At 40.6% G+C, this 21117-nt stretch overlaps 1 non-coding gene across 1 annotated transcript; it reads right to left on the minus strand.

The window, feature by feature from the left end:
- Positions 1–2151: 2151 nt before the first annotated feature.
- Positions 2152–2255, minus strand: LOC148562421 (small nucleolar RNA R71). Its single transcript, XR_015888308.1, has one exon. It is a non-coding gene; the product is annotated as a small nucleolar RNA R71 (small nucleolar RNA).
- Between the last annotated feature and the right edge of the window lie 18862 nt (positions 2256–21117).

Genomic DNA, 21117 nt, shown 5'->3' on the forward strand with positions numbered 1-21117 from the left:
CTAACGGATTGTCTTGCTCCCTAGATCAGGTAATTTATTTTATTTTATTTTATTTGAGTCTTTTAATTTTATTCTCTTCTTCTCAATTTTTCGAAAAAAAAATTAAAAACATTCTTCAAAAATATTTTTCTTTTCTTTGTTTAATTTTTGTTCTTGGTTAGGGTCTTACATGTTCTTGTTTTTCAATTCCCACAGCTTCTTAAACCTTTTACAAGAAATATTTGTTCTTTCTTTGTTTAATCTGTGTTCTTGTTGAGTCTTTTATTTTTATTTTTATTTTTTTCCTTCTCTATTTTTTCGAAAAATCAAAAAGCTTTTCAAAAATATTTTTATTTTCTTTGTTCAATTTTTGTTTTTGGTTAGAGCCTTGTGCTTATGTTCTTGGTAATTGTTGTTCCTTTGAGTCTTTCTTTTTAAAAATTTTCAAAAATAATTTTTCCTTGGTTAAATCTTGTGTCAAGTCTTTAAGTTTGGTGTTTTCTTGTTATTTTTCTTTTGTTTTTCGAAAATTCCTTCTTAGTTTTCTAAAAATTTTAAGTTTGGTGTCTTTTTTATGTTCTTAAGTTCTTTAGGTCTTTGAATTTTGTCCTTTGTATTCTTGTTAGTCTTCAAAGTGTTCTTGAGTCTTTTTTGTATTTTGATCTTAAAATTTTTAAGTTTTGTGTCCCTTTGTATTTCCCTCCAAAATTTTCGAAAATTAGGAGTGCTAGATCTAAAAATTTTAAGTTTTGTGTCTTTTGTGTGTTTTTCTCTTTCATCATTAAATTCAACAATAAAAAAATAATATCTTTTCTTATCTTTTTACATTATTTTCAAAAATTAACCATAAAAATTCAGATTTTAATTTCAAAATTTTATCTTATCATATCTTAGTTGTCAAGTTTTCAAAAATCAATTTTTTTTCAAAAATAAAAATCATATCTTTTTCAAATTTCAAACTTTAAAATCAAATCTTTTTCAAAATCAAATTTCAAAATCTTATTTTTTTAAATTCTTTTTCAAATCTTTTATTTCTTATCTTATCTTTTCTAACTTCCAATTTTAAAATAAAATCTTTTTCAAATTATTTTAATTTTTTATCTTATCTTTTCTTATCTCTTATCTTATTTTTAAATTTCAAATCTTTTCTTATCTTATATCTTATTCTAAATTCAAACCTTTCCTTAATTAATATCTTATCATCTCTCTCTTCTTTTTTGAAACTTCCTAACTAACTCTTCTCTTCTTAATTTTCGAAAACTTTCTCCTTCTTCTCTCTCTTCTTTTTCAAAACCTCCTAACTAACTCTCATCTCTTCTTAATTTTCGAAAATTTCCTCCTATTTCTCTCTTCTCTTTTCGAAAATACACAAACTAATTTTCAATTCTTTTTAAATTAATAACCTTAATTTTTGAAAATAATTAATAAATAGAATAAAAACAAAAAATTTTAATTCTTATTTACTTTTTCTATTTATACTTCTTCTCTTCTTATCTCTATTTTTTAACTCTTCTTCCCCTTCTTCCATCTTCACTTTTCTCGCTTATTCTATCTTCTTTCTTCACATCTCACTGGGAGTCTTCTATACTCAATCAGACATAGAAGCTCTCTTTCTTTCCATCTTTCTTCTTTTCTTGTTTATGACCAGGAACAGGGATAAAGAATCCCTTTTGACTCCTGATCCTGAACCTGAAAAGACTCTGAGAAGTCGTTTACAACAAGCTAAAGCACAACACTCCGGAAGAGACCTTTCAAAAAGTTTTGAACAAGAAAGAGAGGACATGCCGAACCTCAAGAGGAGCCAAGAAAGGTCCTTGGTGACTTCACCATGCCGACCTCTGACTTTTATGCAGAAGTATCTCTGTACCGGCTATTGGAGCTAACAATTTTGAGCTTAAGTCTCAGTTAGTCTCTCTTCTATAGCAGAACTGCAAATTTCATGGACTTCCAATGGAAGATCCACATTAGTTCTTAGCTGAGTTCTTATAGATCTGTGATACTATAAAGACTAATGGAGTTAATCCTGAAGTCTATAAGCTTATGCTCTTTCCCTTTGTAGTAAGAGACAGAGCTAAGCTATGGTTGGATGCCCAAACTAGAGAGAGTATTGACTCTTGGAAAAAGCTAGTTAATACTTTTTTGGCTAAGTTCTTTCCTCCTCAAAGGATGATCAAGATCAGAGTGGAAGTTCAAACCTTCAGACAAAGAGAAGGTGAAACCCTCTATGAAGCTTGGGAAAGATACAAGCAATTGATCAGAAGATGTCCTTCTGACATGCTCTCAGAATGGTCCATCATAGGCGTGTTCTATGATGGCTTGTCTGAGATATCCAAAATTTCATTGGATAGCTCTACAGGTGGATCCCTCCACTTGAAGAAAACGCCTGCAGAAGCAAGAGAGCTCATTGAGATGGTTGCAAACAACCAATTCATGTATACCTCTGAGAGGAACCTTGTAAACCATGAAATCCATCAGAAGAAAGGAATTCATAAAGTTGAGACTTTGAATGCCATCCTGGCTCAAAATAAGATCTTGACTCAACAAGTCAACATGATCTCCCAGCATCTGACTGGAATGCAAACTGCAGCTTGCAGTACTCAGGAAGCTTCTCCTGAAGAAGAAGCCTATGATCCTGATCAACCCACCATGGAGGAGGTGAATTACATGGGAGAACCCTATGAAAACACCTACAACCCTTCATGGAAGAATCATCCTAACCTCTCATGGAAGGATCAGAAACCTCGGCAAGGTTTCAATAACAATCAAGGTGGAAGGAGCCAGAATAGGTTCAACAACGGACCACCATTTCCATCTTCGCAAGGGAACATGAAAACCTCTAAGCAGAGTCTTTCTGACTTAGTTATTCTAGTTTCTAGCCTCTCTAAGACTACTCATAGTTTCATAAATGAAACAACGTCCTTCATTAGAAATTTGGAGGTACAAGTTGGTCAACTGAGCAAGAGGATCCCTGAGACTCCTCCTGACACTCTTCCTAGTAACACTGAGGTTAGTCCTAGGGAAGAGTGCAAGGCTATAACCATGGAGGTAGAGGCCGAAACTGAGGAGAATCAGGTGGCGATGAACGCCAGTGAAGAAGCCTTCACTGGGAATTCAACGCCCACAATGGTAGCAAGCCTGGCGTTAAACGCCAGTGAGGAACCCCTCACTGGGCGTTTAATGCCCATCCTAGCAGCAGAGCTGGCGTTGAACGCCAGCCAAGGAGCACTGGCTGGGTGTTCAACGCCCAATCACCCAGGCTTTCTTGCATTGAACGCCAGTGAAGAACCCCTCACTGGGCGTTTAACGCCCAACCATGCAACCATTATGGCACTGAACGCCAGTGAGGAACCCCTCACTGGGCGTTCAACGCCCACTCACCCAGGGAAGCTGGCATTGAACGCCAGTAAGGACATCCCTGCTGGGCGTCCAACGCCCAAAACACTAGAGGGACTGGCGTTTAACGCCAGTCAGGGTGGACAGCAAGGGCGTTCAACGCCCAATAAGCTAACAGAGCTAGCGTTGAATGCCAGTTAAAGAACACCCTTTGAGTGCCTAAACCCCACTCAAGAACCATTTGTCCTGGAACCAAAGAAAACCATAAAGACCATTGAGGTTCCTTTGAATGCACTTCTGCAGTGTATAACTTCTAATGACTACTCATCCTCGGATGAGGATGAAGACACTAGGGAAGAGCAAGTTGCACATTTTCTAGGAGCTCTAATGAAGCTAAATACCAAATTATTGGTACAAAGCCTCTGAAGGAAGAACCTCCACTGCTTACCAAAGAACTTCATGCTTTGGTTCAGCAAGTGCTACCTCAGAAGCTTCCAGATCCTGGACGCTTTCTGATTCCTTACACCATAGACACCATGACCTTTGAAAAGGTTCTGTGTGACCTAGGATCAAGCATCAACCTCATGCCACTCTCTGTAATGGAGAAGCTGGGAATTCTTGAGGTACAAGCTGCACACATCTCATTAGAGATGGCAGACAAGACAATGAAAAAGCCATATGACTTAGTGGAGGATGTCTTGGTTAAATTTGAAAACCACTACATCCCTGCAAACTTCATTGTCTTGGACATTGGAGAGGATGAGGATGACTGTGTCATTCTTGGAAGACCTTTCCTAGCCACTGCTAATGCTATTATTAATGTGGCTAATGGAGAAGTAACCCTACAATTAGGGGGGGTCACATCTTATTCAAGATGTCTCATCCTAATTCTCCCTCTAAAAGAGAGATAACTTTACAACACCTAGTGTGCCAACCCTCTCTTTCTGTGCAGAGCATTGTAGAGCCCCCAGACATCAATTCTAAGTTTGTGTTGGCAGCCATCAACAAGCTCTAAGCACAAAGGTACTAAGAAGAAAGTACCTAAAGGCTAGAGGGACAAGAAAGTCTCAACTGAAGGCCTCTCACCTGGCATGAGAGTTGTCTTCACTAAGAAGCCAGTCTTACCATATATAGTGAGTCGTGTCCTATCTTTAGAGCACGTAGAGCTCATTCATGAGAGGATAGGAAGAAGATTCACTGCAAGGAGCGAAAATCTGAGCCCATACTTACCTCCGTAAGGAGCTAAACGTCAAGCTAATGACGTTAAAGAAGCGCTTGTGGGAGGAAACCCAATCTTAATTAATTATTTATTTTCCTTTATTTCGTTTTATTTTTCTTTTCAGAGTTATGATCATGTGCATCAGACAGAACAGAGACAAAATTTCACAGCAGTGAAAATAGAAAACTCTGGATGGAGTGTTACAGTTGAACGCCAACCAGGGTATCCCTGCTGGGCGTTCAACGCTCATCCTGGGCAGCATTGCTGGCGTTGAACGCCAGCCATGGAGCATCCCCTGGGCATTCAAATGCCAGTGCAGAGAAGTAGGAAATCTGGATTCCCTAGCCTCTCAGGACCTGTGGGTCCCACAGCATCTTCACCTACCCTACCTACCCAACTTACTTTCACACTAATCTATACACACTTCCCTATAAACTCTAGCCCAATCACATCCATACCACTTTCTCAAACCATCATAACTACCACCTTGATAAATCCCGTTTTTAGGGTTTATCTTGTACGGATTTTGAGGGTTGTATCAATGATTCTTTCACACATATTCATAGAAAATGCATGATTTTGTGTCTCCTTCCTGATTTTGCTTCACGGATGAAAACATGCTTCTTTTACACTAAATATGTCACATTTAAATCCTCTCCTATTACCATTCGATGCCGTGATCTGTTAGTTAAGTGATTTCAGAAGTTATAGGGTAAGGATGGCTTAGAAGAGAGAAGGGAAGCATGCATGAATGGAAGGAGCATGAAAAATGGAGCTTTGGAGCTTGAGCAGCGACGCGCACGCGTACGTTCTGTGTACGCGTGGATGCGCGCTACTGGTTCGGCGCGAGGAAGCCAAAGCTGCAAGCCGGCGCATCTGCGTGGCTGAGCCAGAGCCTCATGGACGCGCACGCGTGCTTTACGCTTGCGCGTGGATCGTAAAAACCCCGAGGACGTGCACGCGTGCTGTACGCGTACGCGTCGGTGGTAGCACGTGATTTTTTAGTGAAAACGTGCTGAGTGATTTCATAGGAGCTGTGGGGCCCAATTGGAACTAATTCTGGCGCCAAAACCCATAAGAAGACCAAGGGATGAAAGGATTCTCATTCATTCACACATTTAGATATTTTTAGTTAGTTTTTGGAAGTTACATTTTGTAGAGAGAGAAATCTAGCTTCTCTCTAGGGTTTGCTTCTCAAATTGGAATTCTCTTGTATCCATTGGTGAGATCTATTGTCAATTCAATTCTACATTGCTTCAAGTTGTAGATCTAGATTCTCCTACTCTCAATTTAGTTCTTGTTGTTCAAGTTACTTATGGATCTTAGCTTTTGGATGTTGTTACTTCTATTTCCATTAATACATTGAGGTAATTTATGTTCTTAGTTTTCGATTGTTTAATTGTTGTTAATCTCTTGTAGTGGATATCTTTGATTTCAACTTTATTCTCAATTTTACAATGTCTTTCATCATTACTCTCCAAGTGTTTGAGAAAATGCCAACTTTAATTATGGAGTAGACTTTTCATAGTTGGCTTGGTGGTTGAGATATTGGAGACACTTGAATTGTCAATAGCATTTGTTGATTAACAATTGAAAATTGCTAATTCGTTTGCATGTCACTAAAGCTAGACTTCCCTAGGGTTAGACTAGGATTTGTGAACTCAAATTGATTACTTTCACTTGACTTTCCTCTTGTTAGTTGAGGTTAACTAGGTGAAGCAATGACTTATTGTAGTCATAATTGATGAAGATTATGATGATAGGAAGTCCAATTCTCACTCCTAGCCAAAGCTTTCATATAGCTTGATTTTCATTCACACTATTGGCTTGTTCCCTTCTTGCATAAAACTCAAAAACATCAATACAACTCCTAACCAATAATGCGCATCATTGGAGCACTCCTAGGGAGAACGACTCAGGAGTAACACTCTTGGTTATTGAATTTAGATTGTGGTGACACAATTTCTTTATTTGAGGAGGAATTGCGTGTTAGTCTAGACTATACTCACGATTGGACTTATTGATAAATTCTATACCGGAACAAAATCTCTCATCAAAATGGCACCGTTGCCGGGGAGTTGCACATGAGTGCCATGTTGTTGGTTAGTGTAGATATGTGAATATGTCATACTTGCATTTTGCTTGATTGTTTGTGTTACTTAGGATTACTCTTTGTTTAGTTCACTTTATTGTCATGAGCTCACTATCTCTTTCCTTGAATGACGCATTCTTTACCCGACCCGAGCTTAGCTAGATTTGATCCGGAAATAGAAAGAACTTTACTTCACATTAGACAAGCTCAGAGACGGTTGGCCTTTGGAGGTGGTGAAAAAGTTTTTGCCAATTCACCTACCATATCTGAAGTTGATTCCGAATCGTCATTTGAAGAAGGCACTATTTACTCTTCCATATATACTACTAATAACTCTTCTCTTGATCTAGGTATGGATACTATGGTTGCTCCAAGGCGAGTTACTCTCAAGGAAGCCGGTGCTCCGAATTTTGTTCTTCAACCTACTCACATTCGTCATCCGGACTTGAATGCTAATTTTGAGCTTAAAACCGCTTTGATCAATCTTCTTCCTAAGTACCAAGGACTTTCTGCTCAAGACCCTATTAGACACCTTAAGGACTTCCAAGGTGTATGTTCTACTACTAGGCGGGAAGGCTCTAGTGAAGTTGCGATTTAGTTGTATGCTTTTACTTTCTCTCTTGAAGGGAGAGCTAAGGAGTGGTTCTACTCTTTGCCAAGTGAGATTGTTAGTGATTGGGACTTGCTTCGAAGAAAATTCTTAGACAAATTCTTTCCCACGGCAGTGACCGATAAGTTGCGGAAAAAAATTTCATGCATTGTCCAAGGTGAATTGAAAACTCTATACGAGTATTGGGAGGGTTCCGAAAGCTTCTTGACTCATGTCCCAACTATATGATTGACACTCTAGTGTTGCTTAGCTATTTTTGCCAAGGAATGAAGCCACAAGACAAGATTCTCCTAGATGCTTCAAGCAATGGTTCCTTGACAAAATATAGAACGGCGGAAGAAGCGTGGCAATTGATAACTGATTTGGCCGAGTCCACCTTGTATGCTAGACAAAGGAGCAATCACCCTAGAACCGTTAATGAAGTTTCTTCTAGTGGTGAGACCACCACCCTTACCAAAACCTTGTGCGAGATGACAAGCATTCTAAAAGCAACTCCAAATAAATCAACAACCACCTCCATTCCATCAACAACAACCTCCCCCACCTCCTCAACACCAACAAAGTCAACAATTGGTCCCCAAAGAATATGCGGTATTTGTTCTTGCTACTCCCACTACACGGACGAATGTCCAAGTCTCCAAGAAGATAACACCTTGGCGGCTACCCATAATTTCTATCACCACCCTAGTCAAGGATACTATTCACAAGGAGGCAATTACAATCAAGGAAATAACAACTATAATCAAGATTGGAGAGATAATTCCAACCTAGGATAGAGGGACAATTATCAACAAGGAGGTAGGGACAATGGAGGAAACCAAAGATGAAGCAACAACAATTCACAAAACTGATACTCACAAAACCCTCCACATCAACAACTAAACCAAGGAAGAAACTACCAAACCTATCAACCGCCTCATCATAGGCAATCACCTCAACCCAACCAATCACAAGCCCCTCAAATCACCTATCATTTCCCTTCCTCCAATCAAGATGAGACACTCTGGTCCATACTCCAAAGACAAAAAGAAATCCAAAACACACTTACCTCTAGCCTTACCGGCCTTACTTCTACCCTCCAAGCCCTCATTTCTCGCATGGAACCACCTTCTACCCTCACTCCTCAAGCCTCAAGTTCTAGTGCCATACCCTCTCAACCTTTACCCAACCCCAAGGGCGGCATCAATGCCATCACCTTGAGGTCCGGAACTCAATTGAAAGAGAGGGGTCCAAAGGCACCTTGCCCAATGATAGTTACTCAAGATGAGGATGTGGTTGAGATAGAAGAAATTGAAGAGGAGGATGAAGCACATGAGGTAGTTGAAGAGGAAGTCCCTCAACCAAGGAGTGAAGTCTCTAGAGATGAGCAAGTCTTAGAGGAAGTCGCTCAACCAATCCCATTTCCTACATTGGCAAGAAAGACCAAGAAGCGTGTAGAACTTGACCCCAAAATGGTGGAGATGTTTAAGAAAGTTGAGGTAACTATCCCTCTCTTTGATACTATCCAACAAGTGCCTAAATATGCAAAGTTTCTTAAGGATTTGTGTATGAATAAAGATAGAATCCATGAGTTAGAAACTATTCCATTGGGGAGTTCTATTTCGGCTTTAATGGGAGTAATACCAGAAAAGTGTGGTGATCCGGGCCCTTGCCTAGTCTCTTGTACCATGGATGGAGTTCAATTCATTGATTGTATATGCGATATTGGTGCATGTGTTAGCATTATGCCTCTTTCTGTTTATCATATATTGAAGCTCCCACCGTTGAAGCGGTCAGCGGCTAGGTTTATCTTTGCGGACAAGAGCATAATAACTGTGACGGGTATTGCGGAAGATGTGTTAGTAAACATCAAAGGTTTGGTATTTCCGATTGATTTTCATATCCTTAAGATGCCACCTAGTGAATCCGAAAGGACATTATCTATCCTACTTGGGAGGCCATTTTTGAGGACCTCTAGGTTCAAATTGGATGTTTATTCAGGAACTTATTCTCTTGAGATTGACGGAAGAGTTATAAGCTTTAGTCTTGATGAAGCCATGAGACACCTGACAAACCCCAATTTGACGGTTTGTTTCGCATTGAATTTAGAGTATTTTGATAACCTTTGTCACATTTAGCCTAGGAATTAGCATGATTTTGTTATCTCTCCCATGTTTGTACTTAAGTGTAAAAACATGCTCTTTAAGCCTTATTTTGATGAATTCTAGTTCTTCTTTGATTCCATAAGATGCCTTGATGTGTTTGCTAGTAATTCCAGGATTGAAATAGGCTAGGCATGGATCAAAGGAAGCAAGGAAGGAAGCATACAAGTGGAGAGAAGCATAAAAAGTCAAAGAAGCAAAGTCAGCCATGCACGCGCACGCGCACAAGGCGCTCGCGCGCACATCACAGAATTAGCCAGGGACGCGCACGCGTACCGTGCGCGCACGCGTCGATGAGGGCACATGACCTCACTAATGCAACACGTGCCTGGCGATTTGAGAGGGTTTCTGAACCCATTTTTGGCGCCAAATTGCTAAGGGAGAGGAATAAAAGGATGAAGGATTAAGGGGAAGGCATAATAATCATAATTCCCAACCACTAATCACTTTTAGTTTAGAGTTTTAGAGAGAGAAGCTCTCACTTCTCTCTAGAATTAGAATTAGGATTAGGTTTAGTTCTTAGATCTAGATTTAGATTCATGTTCCTCTACTTCTACATCTCAATTCTTTGTTGCTATATTCAATCTTCTTCTATTCCTTTGTTGTAATTTCCTTTATGTTGTTCTTATACTTTGTTGTAGATCTAGTATTGTTCCTTCTACATTCTTCCAATTCAATAAGAGATAATTCATAATAAATGTGTCTTCTTTGCTTTTCTATTGTTGATCTCTTGTTTTTGTAAGTTGTAGATTCCTTTAATTCTTGCATTTAATAATGTTTACTTCTATTGCACTCTATGTGTTTGTTGAAATGCCTCTCTTAGTTTTAGTGTAGATTTTGTTCCTCTTGGCCTAGGTAGAGTAATTAGTGATACTTGAGTTATCTAATTCCTTTGTTGATTGATAATTGGAGAGATTGCTAATTGGTTTGGAGTGCACTAAAGCTAGTCTTTCCTTGGGAGTTGGCTAAGAATTGTGGCTCAAGTCAATTCATCCACTTGACTTTCCTTTAATTAGTAAGGGTTAACTAAGTGGTAGCAATGAACAATTTTCATCACAATGGAGAAGGATAATTAGGAAAGGACTTCTAGTTCTCACACCTTACCAAGAGCCTTTTATAGTTGTTAGTTTATTTTCATTGCCATTTACTTTTCATGCTTCTTATCCAAAACCCCAAAATCACTCATAACCAATAACAAGACACTTTATTGTAATTCCTAGGGAGAACGACCCGAGGTCCAATACTTCGGTTTATAAATTTTAGGGGTTTGTACTAGTGACAAACAACTTTTTGTATGAAAGGATTAGTGATTGGTTTAGAAGCTATACTTGCAACGAGAATTCATTTGTGAAATTCTAAACCGTCAAAAAATCCAATCATCAAAACACCGAGCGACTAGAGTGCAAACACTTCCGGTGAGGTTTCGATGCTCAATTCCTTGATTTCCGGCTTTCACGAGCGTTCTTCTTGCAAGTCTACTTGAACTTCATTTTGATATTCGAATTGGTAGGATTCATGAATCGTTATATGATCTTGACCCTACTTGTGCATGTATGACTTGGAGGATTGATTTTTAACCAAGTAGGTAAAACCATTTTTTGCATTTAGTTGCATCCATTTAGATAATTGCATATAGTTTATTTACATTGAATAAATGTTGATACCCTTTGTTTCTCTCTTGGCTTAAGCATGAGGACATGCTTGGTTTAAGTGTGGGGAGGTTGACAAACCCCAATTTGACGGTTTGCTTTGTATTGAATTTAGAGCATCTTGATAACCTTTTGTCACATTTAGCCTAGGAATTAGCATGATTTTGTTATCTCTCCCGTATTTGTGATTAAGTGTAAAAACATGCTTTTTAGGACTCAAAATAGCAAAATTTAATTCACCTTGATTCTATTAGATGCCTTGATATGTTTGTTAAGTGATTTAAGGTTTATGAGGCAAAGATTGGATTAAGGGAATGAAGAAAAAGCATGTAAAGTTGGAGAACTCATGAAGAAATGAAAGAACCAGAAAGCTGTCAAGCCGACCTCTTTGCACTTAAACGACCATAACTTGAGCTACAGAGGTCCAAATGATGTGGTTCCAGTTGGGTTGGAAAGCTAACATCCGGGGCTTCGAAACGATATAAGATTTGCCATAGTTGCATCGTGCATAGGGGCGCGCACGCGCACGGTACGCGGACGCGCCGATGGTGGCACATGACCCACTTAATGCAAACGTGGCCAGCGATTTTAGAAGCCTTGTGGGCCCAATCCAACTCATTTCTGATGCTATTTAAGCCAAGGATTGAAGGGGAATCAATATACTTTTCATACTTTAGAAGTTAGTTATCATTAGTTTAGTTTTTAGCTTAGTTTAGTAGTGAGAGTTAGTTTCTAGAGAGAGAAGCTCTCACTTCTCTCTAGAATTAGGATTAGGTTTAGTTCAATAACCTTAGATCTAGATTTTAATTCATGCTTTCATCTCCTTCTACCTTTCAATTCCTTGTTGTTACATTCATTCTTCTTCTATTCTTTTGTTGTAATTTCCTTTATGTTGTTCTTATGTTTTGTTGTAGATCTACTTTTGCTCCTTCTATTTTCTTTCAATTCAATTAGAGGTAATTCATAACAATTGTGTTCCTTTTGATTGTTGTTGTTAATTCATTGCCATAATTGTTGTTAGATTCTATTTTTGTTATCAATTTACTTTGCTTTTCTTTTATGCCTTCCAAGTGTTTGATGAAATGCTTGGTTGGATTTTAGTATAGATTTTGTTCCTCTTGGTTATGGTAGAGTAATTAGTGACGCTTGAGTTATCTAATATCTTTGTTGATTGATAATTAGAAGTTGCTAATTGATTTGGATACCACTAAAGCTAGTCTTTCCCTTGGGAGTTGGCTAGGACTTGTGGAATCAAGTTGATTCATCCACTTGACCTTCCTCCATTATTAGAGGTTAACTAAGTGGTAGCAATGGACAATTGTGGTCACTATCGAGGAGGATAACTAGGATAGGACTTCTACTTCTCACAACCTTGCCAAGTGCTTTTTAGTTGTTAGTTTATTTTCATTGTCATTTACATTTCATGTCTCTTATCCCAAAACCCCAAAATACAATCCATAACCAATAACAAGACACTTCATTGTAATTCCTAGGGAGAACGACCCGAGGTTTAAATACTTCGGTTTATAGAATTTAGGGGTTTGTTACTTGTGACAAACAAATTTTTGTATGAAAGGATTATTGTTGGTTTAGAAGCTATACTTTACAACGAGATTTCAATTGTGAAATTCTAAACCGTCTAAAATCCGTTCGTCAAAAATGGCGCCGTTGCCGGGGAATTGCAATGGTGTTATGTTATTGGTTATTGTATATATGTGAATATTGTGAATATGTTTGCCTTTTGCTTCTTTGTTAGTTCTTACTATTTTTTAGGATTTAATTTTCTTGCTTCTTATTTGATTTTATTTTTATTTTCTCTTGCTATCATGAATTCTCACTTTGGCTATGAGTGTGATTACAACTATGTTGTAGGTAATGGGGGCTACAATGAAGATGTGTATCAAGAATGGGATAACCAAAGGTGGGGAGAGCCACATGCACATGATCAATCTTCATGGCAACAACCTCCACCAATACACTATGAAGAAGAGCCATTCTTTGATGCATATCAATCTAATGGCTATGGTGAACTCCCTTGTGACTTTCAAGAACCACCACCATATGCCTATGAGCCATACCCTCAACATAACCCTCAACCATACTCAAAAGCCACTTTTCACCAACCACCTTCATATGACCCTCATCCATATCTACCATTACAACAACCGTATGAGCCATATGAACCACATATAGAGCCACCACCATCTCAACATCACTACTTCCAAGAGCCACCCCCTCCATGTTATTACCAAGATGAACCACCTCAATTGTATGAAAATTTTCAACCACAAATGTATGAAAATTTTCAACCACAAGATGAATACCACTTTCCACCACAACCTCCCATGGAAGAATATTCATGTCCATCAATCCAAGAGCCATATGATCCTAATCATATTATCCAAGAGGAACAAGAGTCAAGGGATCGTCTCAAGGAAGCATTGGATCAATTTCAAGCAACCATGGAGTGTGTTGTGCAACAAGTGGAAAGAGTGGAAATTATTGAACCACCACAACTCTACCAAGAAGAACCACCTTCCTACTATGAACCCTTCCCCCAAATTGATGAACCCTTCCATCCACCCCAACCTCCAATGGATGACATCCTTGATGTTCTTGTTCAAGGACAAGAGGAAATGAAAAGGGATGTGCAACAATTCACGGCCGCCTTGGATGAGGTGGTAAACCGGTTAGCATCCCAATGCTTGAACTCTCAAGGAACTCCCATGGCTACATGTGGGGAATCAAATGAAGAGCATAACATAAAAGAGAGATTGGTGGAGAATGAGGGAAGTTGCTTTGTATTGGAATAATTGGAGGAAGCTATGATTATTGAAGAAAGGGAAGAATTGGTTGAAGACTTAGGAGATGCGGAGCCTCCATGGGAATCTAGAATTGAAGAAAACCCCTCCAAGATGATTGAAATTGATGCTAGGAAGGAAAGTGCACACCTTCCAAGACATGTTCCATATGAAGATTTGGATGGGATAGAGCAAGAAGTGAGTTCCCTTGGTGATGAAGATCAAGCATCAAACCTTAGTGGTGAAGAATCCTTTGAGCATGAAGAACCTTCTCCCAACAAGATGGAAAGCAATGTGGAGGTAAATTTTTCTTACCCTCCCATTTATGACTTGAGTAGGAGAAAAGGTTTATATAAAATTGTTGAACAAAGGATTATAATTGAGAAGTCTTGTGAAGAGGTGGAAATCCTTAGAAAAAGGAGGATGGGAATTGAATACGCTTTATCAAAACTCTTGGAGTTGTCTTTGCCTAGGTTGCCATCTACTCCTTCATTTGAGTGGGTAAAATTTATTTCTATTAGCTTTATTATCCCACTTGAATATGGTTTGCTTGAAACGGATGGCCAACTTAGGGAGCTTTGTGGGATGAAGCGTAAACGAAAAAGGTTTTGTGGTTGGCGTTGCAAATCAAGGCTCATTATGGTTGATGCATCAAACATGAGATATAAAGGTTGGAGTAGTGCTCAAATAGATGGGTCTAGGAGGATTGTTGGCCACTATATAGAGAATTCACCTTCCTCATGGCAACAACCTCCACCAATGCACTATGAAGAAGAGCCATTCTATGATGCATACCAATCCAATGGCTATGGTGACTCACCTTGTGATTTTCAAGAACCCCCACCATATGCCTATGATCCATACCCTCAACATGAACCTCAACCATTCTCACAAGCCTTTCATCACCAAGCACCACCCTATGATCCATATCCATCATATAACCAATCATCCATACCATATTTTTATGGCCATTATGAGCAAGAACCTCTAGAATCACCACAACCATATCAAGATTACTCCCAAGAACCACCTCAATACTCATCATCACCATACCTTTACCAAGAAGAACCACCTTCCTACCATGAACCCTCCCTCCAAAATAATGAACCTTCCTATTCACCCCAAGCCCCAATAGACGATCCTCTCACTTTGTTACTCCAAGGACAAGAAGCCATGAAGCGGGATACACTTGAGTTTGTGACCAATTTGACCAAGGTGGTGCACACTTTAGCCCACCAATGCTTGAATACTCAAGGTACTTCCGTGACCACATGTGAAAAGTCAAAAGAAGAGCAAAGTATGAAGGTGAAATTGGAAAATTCGGTGGAGAAAGAGGAGTCAAATTTTGTATTGGAGCAACTAGAGGAACCTATAATCATTGAAGAAAAGGAAGAAGTGGTTGAAGATTTAGGAGATGTTGAAAGTCCAAGGGAATGTAGTCTCATGGAGCACTCTTCCAAGGAGCTTGATATTGAAGTTGAAGAAGGTGCGCAACCTCCAAGGCATATCATCGTTGGAGACTTGGAAGAGGCTTATCAAGAGATGGATTCAATCATGGATGAATTTCTCTCTACAATGGAATCCTCTCCCATTGGACATGGAGTTGAAAGTATAAAAGAGTGTGCACAACCTCCCATACCCTTGGTGAGCAATGAGAAAGAGAGCTACCAAGAGGAAAACGTTGGCATGGTGTATATTGAAATTGAAGAATATGAAGAGGTTGATCAAGAGATGACCTCGTTCATCAATGAATTTCTATCCAAAATTGAATCGCCTCTCATTAAACAAGATGAAGTTCTTGAAGATAACACCAAGCCACGTAACAAAGAGGATGAGGTTGAAAGTGAAGAGAATTGTGAAGAGGTGGAAACAACTAAAGAAGAGCACAAGGAAGTAGACCTTGCATTGTCTAAGTGTGGGGAGGTCGCCCTTCCCGAGTCACCATCCAACACAACATTCAAGTGGGTAAAATTCTTATCCATAAGCTTCACTTTCTCGCTTGAATATGGTTTGATTGAAACGGATGGACAACTTAGAGCTCTTTGTGGAATTAAAAGCAAGAATAAGTTGTGTAGTGGTTGCAAGTTAGGAATTAGGCTCATTAAGGTCAAAGTTTCAAGGCATAGGAACGATGATTGGAAGAATATCACATTGCATGGGTCTCAACAGAAGGTTTGGTATGTTAAAGAGAATTCTATATGTCAACCGCCCGGAAAGAAAAAGTATGAAGATCAAATCGAAGATGGGTGTGAAGATAAGATATGGGATCCCGGTTCGCTATATGAAAACCAACTATGGGGACTCATATCTTGGGTAGAACTGTGCCCGAGCTTGATGAATATGGTTGGAAATTCTGTCAACCAATTGAGAAGCAAGGATTCTTGGAGATTCAAGGATGAGTACAAACATAAGCCACCATGACAATAAGCTTCTCAAAATGTCCAACTTAAGGACTTAAACTAAAAGTCCTAGGTGGGAGACACCTCACCATGGTAAACTCCTTCCACTCTTTTAAATTTACTTAATAAGTGATTTGAGTTACCATTGTAGGTAGATGTTTCATACAAATTTGTTTGTACAACTTAATTGTTAGCTTAGTCACATGCATGTTGTGTTTAGTAGTAGATGAATAATATCAAAAATTGTATTTTTGTGAATTGTATGATGGTTGAGTGAATAAGAGTTGTGAACACTAAGGGGAGCACCCAGCAAGTTTTTTTTTTCTGAAAAAAAAAAAAAGAGAAGAGAGAGAGGGCGTGGACGCGCGCGCACAACGTACGCGTACGCGTCCCGGTGCGGATGCACCACGAGCCACACTCCCGAGAGTTGGGCCTCTCGTGGGCAAACATTGTGCCTTGAGCCCAACCTGACCCACGCGGACGCGCACTACGTGCGGGCGCGCCGACTATTAGAACATGGAAGTTCGCGCGGACGCGCACCTGCCGCGTCCGTGCCGATTTGCTGCTGCAAATGATTGAGCCAAACCCCAGAGAGTTAAGCCATTTCTGGGCTAGCTTTAGGCCCCAGGCCCAACCCGATCTGCGCGAGCGCATGCATTGCGCCAGCGCGCCATTTCACAATTCGCCAATGTACGCGGACGCGCATCTACCGCGCGCGCGTCTCTGCGTGTGGCCACCAATCTAGGCCACGAACCCGAGAGTCGGGCGTGCCTCAAGCCCATTCTAAGCCTCAGGCCCAATCTCACGTACGCGTGCGCGCACCGTACGCGCACGCGCCCCTGCCTAATATGCCACCCCATGTTAGCGCGCACTGCACGCTCACGCATGCATCTCCCTTTTCCCCAATGCGCGCGAACGCGTACATGCCGCGTGCGCGCAGATTTGGTGCGCGACTCCCAGGCCAGTCTCCAGAAAGTTAGGCCTGAGTTGGGCCAACTCTAAGCCCCTAGCCCAACTCCATGCACGCGTGCGCGCACGGTAAGCGCACGCGTCCTTTCCTATTTTGCTCACCCCCGCTTAAGCGCGTTGTACGCGCACGCGTAGGGCCCACGTTCTCTCAATGGACGCGAACGCGCACGGCGCGCGCACGCGCGGATTCGAATTTTCACTTACCCCAAAGACGCGAGCCCTAGCGCATTCGCGCACCCCAACTCTCTCTTCTTCTACCGGTGCCCTCCCCACCATTCTTCACCTTCTTCTTCTCCTGACCGGCTGTCCTCCGGCGAGCGCTCCGTCTCCGTCGCCGCCGCCGCCATAGCCTCGCCCTCCCCCTCTTCTTTCCCCCCTTCTCTCTTACTTCTCTTACTCCTCTCTGTCTCCGTTCCTCTCCACCTCTGTGCTCACCGCCGATCCCGCCCATCACCGCCGGCGACAATCACCGGCAACCCCCCTCTCTTTCTCCATCAACACTCTCCTCTTCACTCTCTCCATCTCTCAGCTCCCCTGCTCTACCTTCACTCTGCCCTCAGTTTCTCAAACCACCGCGCCAGCCGTCTTCACCGCCACCGTTCGCGGCGGTGCCAGTTCCTGTCTCTGCTGCCCCTACCCTATCGTCGTCCCCCTTTCCATTCTCAGTTTTTCCCGGCTCCCAGGTTCCTGCTCCATTTCTGTTATTTCTTTTTCGGTTTTTCCTTTTATTTGTTCACTTACGTTAGTTCCTGGAATTGCATGTTAGTTAGCTAAATTCAAATTTTGTATGTTAGGTTAGATAGATATAATTGCTGTTAGGTAGCTAGGGCTGGATAGAGGATTCTAGGCCTGATAATTGCTCCGTATGTGCATATCTGCTGCTTGCTTCCTTGGGTTCGGTATGTTGGTTTTGGGTTGATATTCCATGCAATATGTGTTGCCAGATAATATCTGTTTGCTGCTGTGCGTGATTGATGTTATTTTTTTGTGCTAAGTGTGCTATCTTGCTATCCGGGAACGTCCAATTTTAAGCCGGAATGCTGCCCGATTTTCAAGAAAATTAGTTTCATTTTGATCTTTATTTCAGTTTTGGGCAAATTTCTGTTTCCCTTTTTGACTTCCCGGATTTGCACAATCATTGTGAACATGAACCGCAACTTCTCGTTCGATTGAGCCTATATATCATCATATCACTGATCCACTTTTCTCACTTACTAATTTCTTTAACCGTTTTACTTCCACTCACCTTTAACCCTCTTTAACAATTCTTTCAAAAATATGATGATATTATTGCCTTTTGAATATGAAATGTTGCCTTTAATGAAGATTACAGTCTTGGTTCATTCACTTATGTTTACTTGTTCACTTTTACATATTCAGTGCAACATCATGATTGCTCTTTGATAATTGTATCCTGAACATGCCTTCTTTGTTACATGCTAAATGTTTTATATATTCTATTATATTTTTCAGGATGTCGGATAGAGGAAAAGCTATAGCCTCGGCTTCCAAAAAAAGGAAGCGTTCCAAGACCTCTACACCCCCACCATCTGCTAACTATGCGAGGAATCCGCTGAATGAGGAGGAGAAAGAAAATCAGTTACTCCCGTCCACTGATCCAACCAAATTTCCAAATCTCTACTGCGAGCTACGCCTTTCCCGTTATACAAAGAAGAATCTGAATATTGAGAAGAAGCTGAATCTTCCCAATGATGTGAGGCGTGCCATAAACGCCCGTATTTCTGAGCTGGGCTTGGATTTCGTCGATAGGGACTTGGGACGGATTAACATCTCGTGGGTCAAGGAATTTTACTGCAATTTCTTTCGACCGGGCTTGGATTCGGTATTCTTGAGGGGTAGAGAGATTATGATCACTGAGGATGCCTTGAGGGATGCACTGCTCTACAGAGTCGGTACTCCTGAGACTTGTGCCTACCAGCAAGCAGAGGTAGCTCTCCTCTCCATGACTTTCGACTATGAGGCACTTAGGCGCGTGATTGCTACACCAGATGCTTCTTGGGTAATGGATTCGAGCAACACAAAGCCCAAGGGCATGCTATTTGCACATCTGACTAGGGAGGCTAGGACTTGGCAACAAATATTTGCCCACTATGTCTTCCCTACCACTCACTTTTCAGAGATTCCGATGGATATGCTAGTCCTGATTGGGTGTGTCATGGAGGGGAAGGAAGTATATTTTCCCCGACTGATTAGGCATAGCATGTGGAGAGCTCATATTCGCGGCTTATTACCGTTTCCCACACTGGTTACTAGCTTAGCTGAGCTAGCTGATGTCCCGTGGGAGGACAATGACGTGACACCACCACCTCCAGATGACGACGACAAGGAAGTTACTATTCCCTGGGGTGTGTGGGTGCACGAGAGGCCCCCGACCAGCCGCCGTTCTCGAGCTAGAGCGGCAGTCGAGGCAGCTATACCATCTCCTTCGACAGCAGCCCCACCTCCTTCAGCACCTGAGCCCACTTACCTACTGGTTCAGCGTCTGTTTCGGTTCTTGGAGCGCGAGAGGCTTCATGTCAGACGCCGACTGGATCGGATGGATCAGGCCCTCATCTCCCTTGGCGCTAAGTTACCTCCGCTTCCAGACTCTCCGACCTCCGATGAGCAGGATCATAAGGAGGAGGACGCGGAGGCACCGGTTCAGCAGGATGCCCCTGACACTACAGAGCCGCCACAGACTCAGGTGGAGCCGGTCCCACAGCCACAGCCACAATCAGAGCCAGAGCCTATCGTTGTACCTCCCACTGATCCTCCAGTTTAGCATCGAGGACGATGCTTGGTTTTAAGTGTGGGGAGGGCACCGGTAGCATTATTTGGGAACCGGTGAACTTTTCGGCCTAGTTATCTCATTTTGCACATCTTTGTATATATTTTGATGCATTTCTAGTTTGCTTTGGATATTTTTATTGCTTATTTTGGATTTTAGATATTTTGATGCTTTTGGATATTTTTAGATGTTTTGGATGATAGATTCCGTACTTTTAGTTGGATTCTTCTTTATACATCTTGTTTATCTTTGTTTTTAGTTTGTAGTTGTGATTAGAAATCATACTTTGGACTGCAAATATTTAGTCACCCTTTTTGCATAATATATTGGTTCTAAGTGAAAAAGGAAAGGGTGAACTAAGAAAATTTTTGAACTTTTCAATCACAACAATGCTTAGTCAAACATTGAGATTTTTCAAGAAGTTTAAATATAGGGCATTAACCCAATTAATTGAAAGAGAATTTTTGAAACTTGCTTGAATTTCATACCTTGTGAAGCATGTATTGAATTGAGAACACAAGCTTGTGAGACTTGAGCCTATTGATGTGGTTACATTTTATAACCACTTATTTTCCGTTCTTGTGTGAAATTGTTCTCTTTCCATGATTGTGATCCTTGATTTGCTTGATTCTATATATCCGTTTATTTCTTGTGTTTGTGCATTTATATGATTGAGGCCATTCTTTCATTAGCCACTTACCCAAATAGCCAACCTTTTACTCTCCATTGTTAGCCAATTTTGAGCCTATGCTTAACCAACTTATTCTTATTTTAGCACATTACAAGCCTAAGGCGAAAAACCAATGAAAAGTCCTTGTTTGGATCTTTGATTGACCTAGGCTAGTGAGAGTATTTTACTATTTAAAGTTGGTGAGGCTTGGGAACATTAGATGGGATAAAAAGGGCAGTACATTTTTATGTTTAGGAATTGGGCACATATTCATGTATTGATTAAATGTAGAGACCTTATGCATTAATGTTCTTGTATCTAGTTTGAAAGAAGAAAAAGAAAAAAAATATATATGAAGAAAAGAAAAAAAAATGATGAAAAGAAAAGAAAAATGAAAAAAAAATGATGATGATGAAAAAGAAAAAAAAATAATACAATAAAGAAGGGACAGAATATCCCAAAGTGAA

The sequence above is a fragment of the Arachis ipaensis genome, chromosome B6, assembly GCF_059453495.1.
Source record: "Arachis ipaensis isolate K30076 ecotype BB chromosome B6, ASM5945349v1, whole genome shotgun sequence".
NCBI classification, from domain to species: Eukaryota; Viridiplantae; Streptophyta; class Magnoliopsida; order Fabales; family Fabaceae; genus Arachis; species Arachis ipaensis.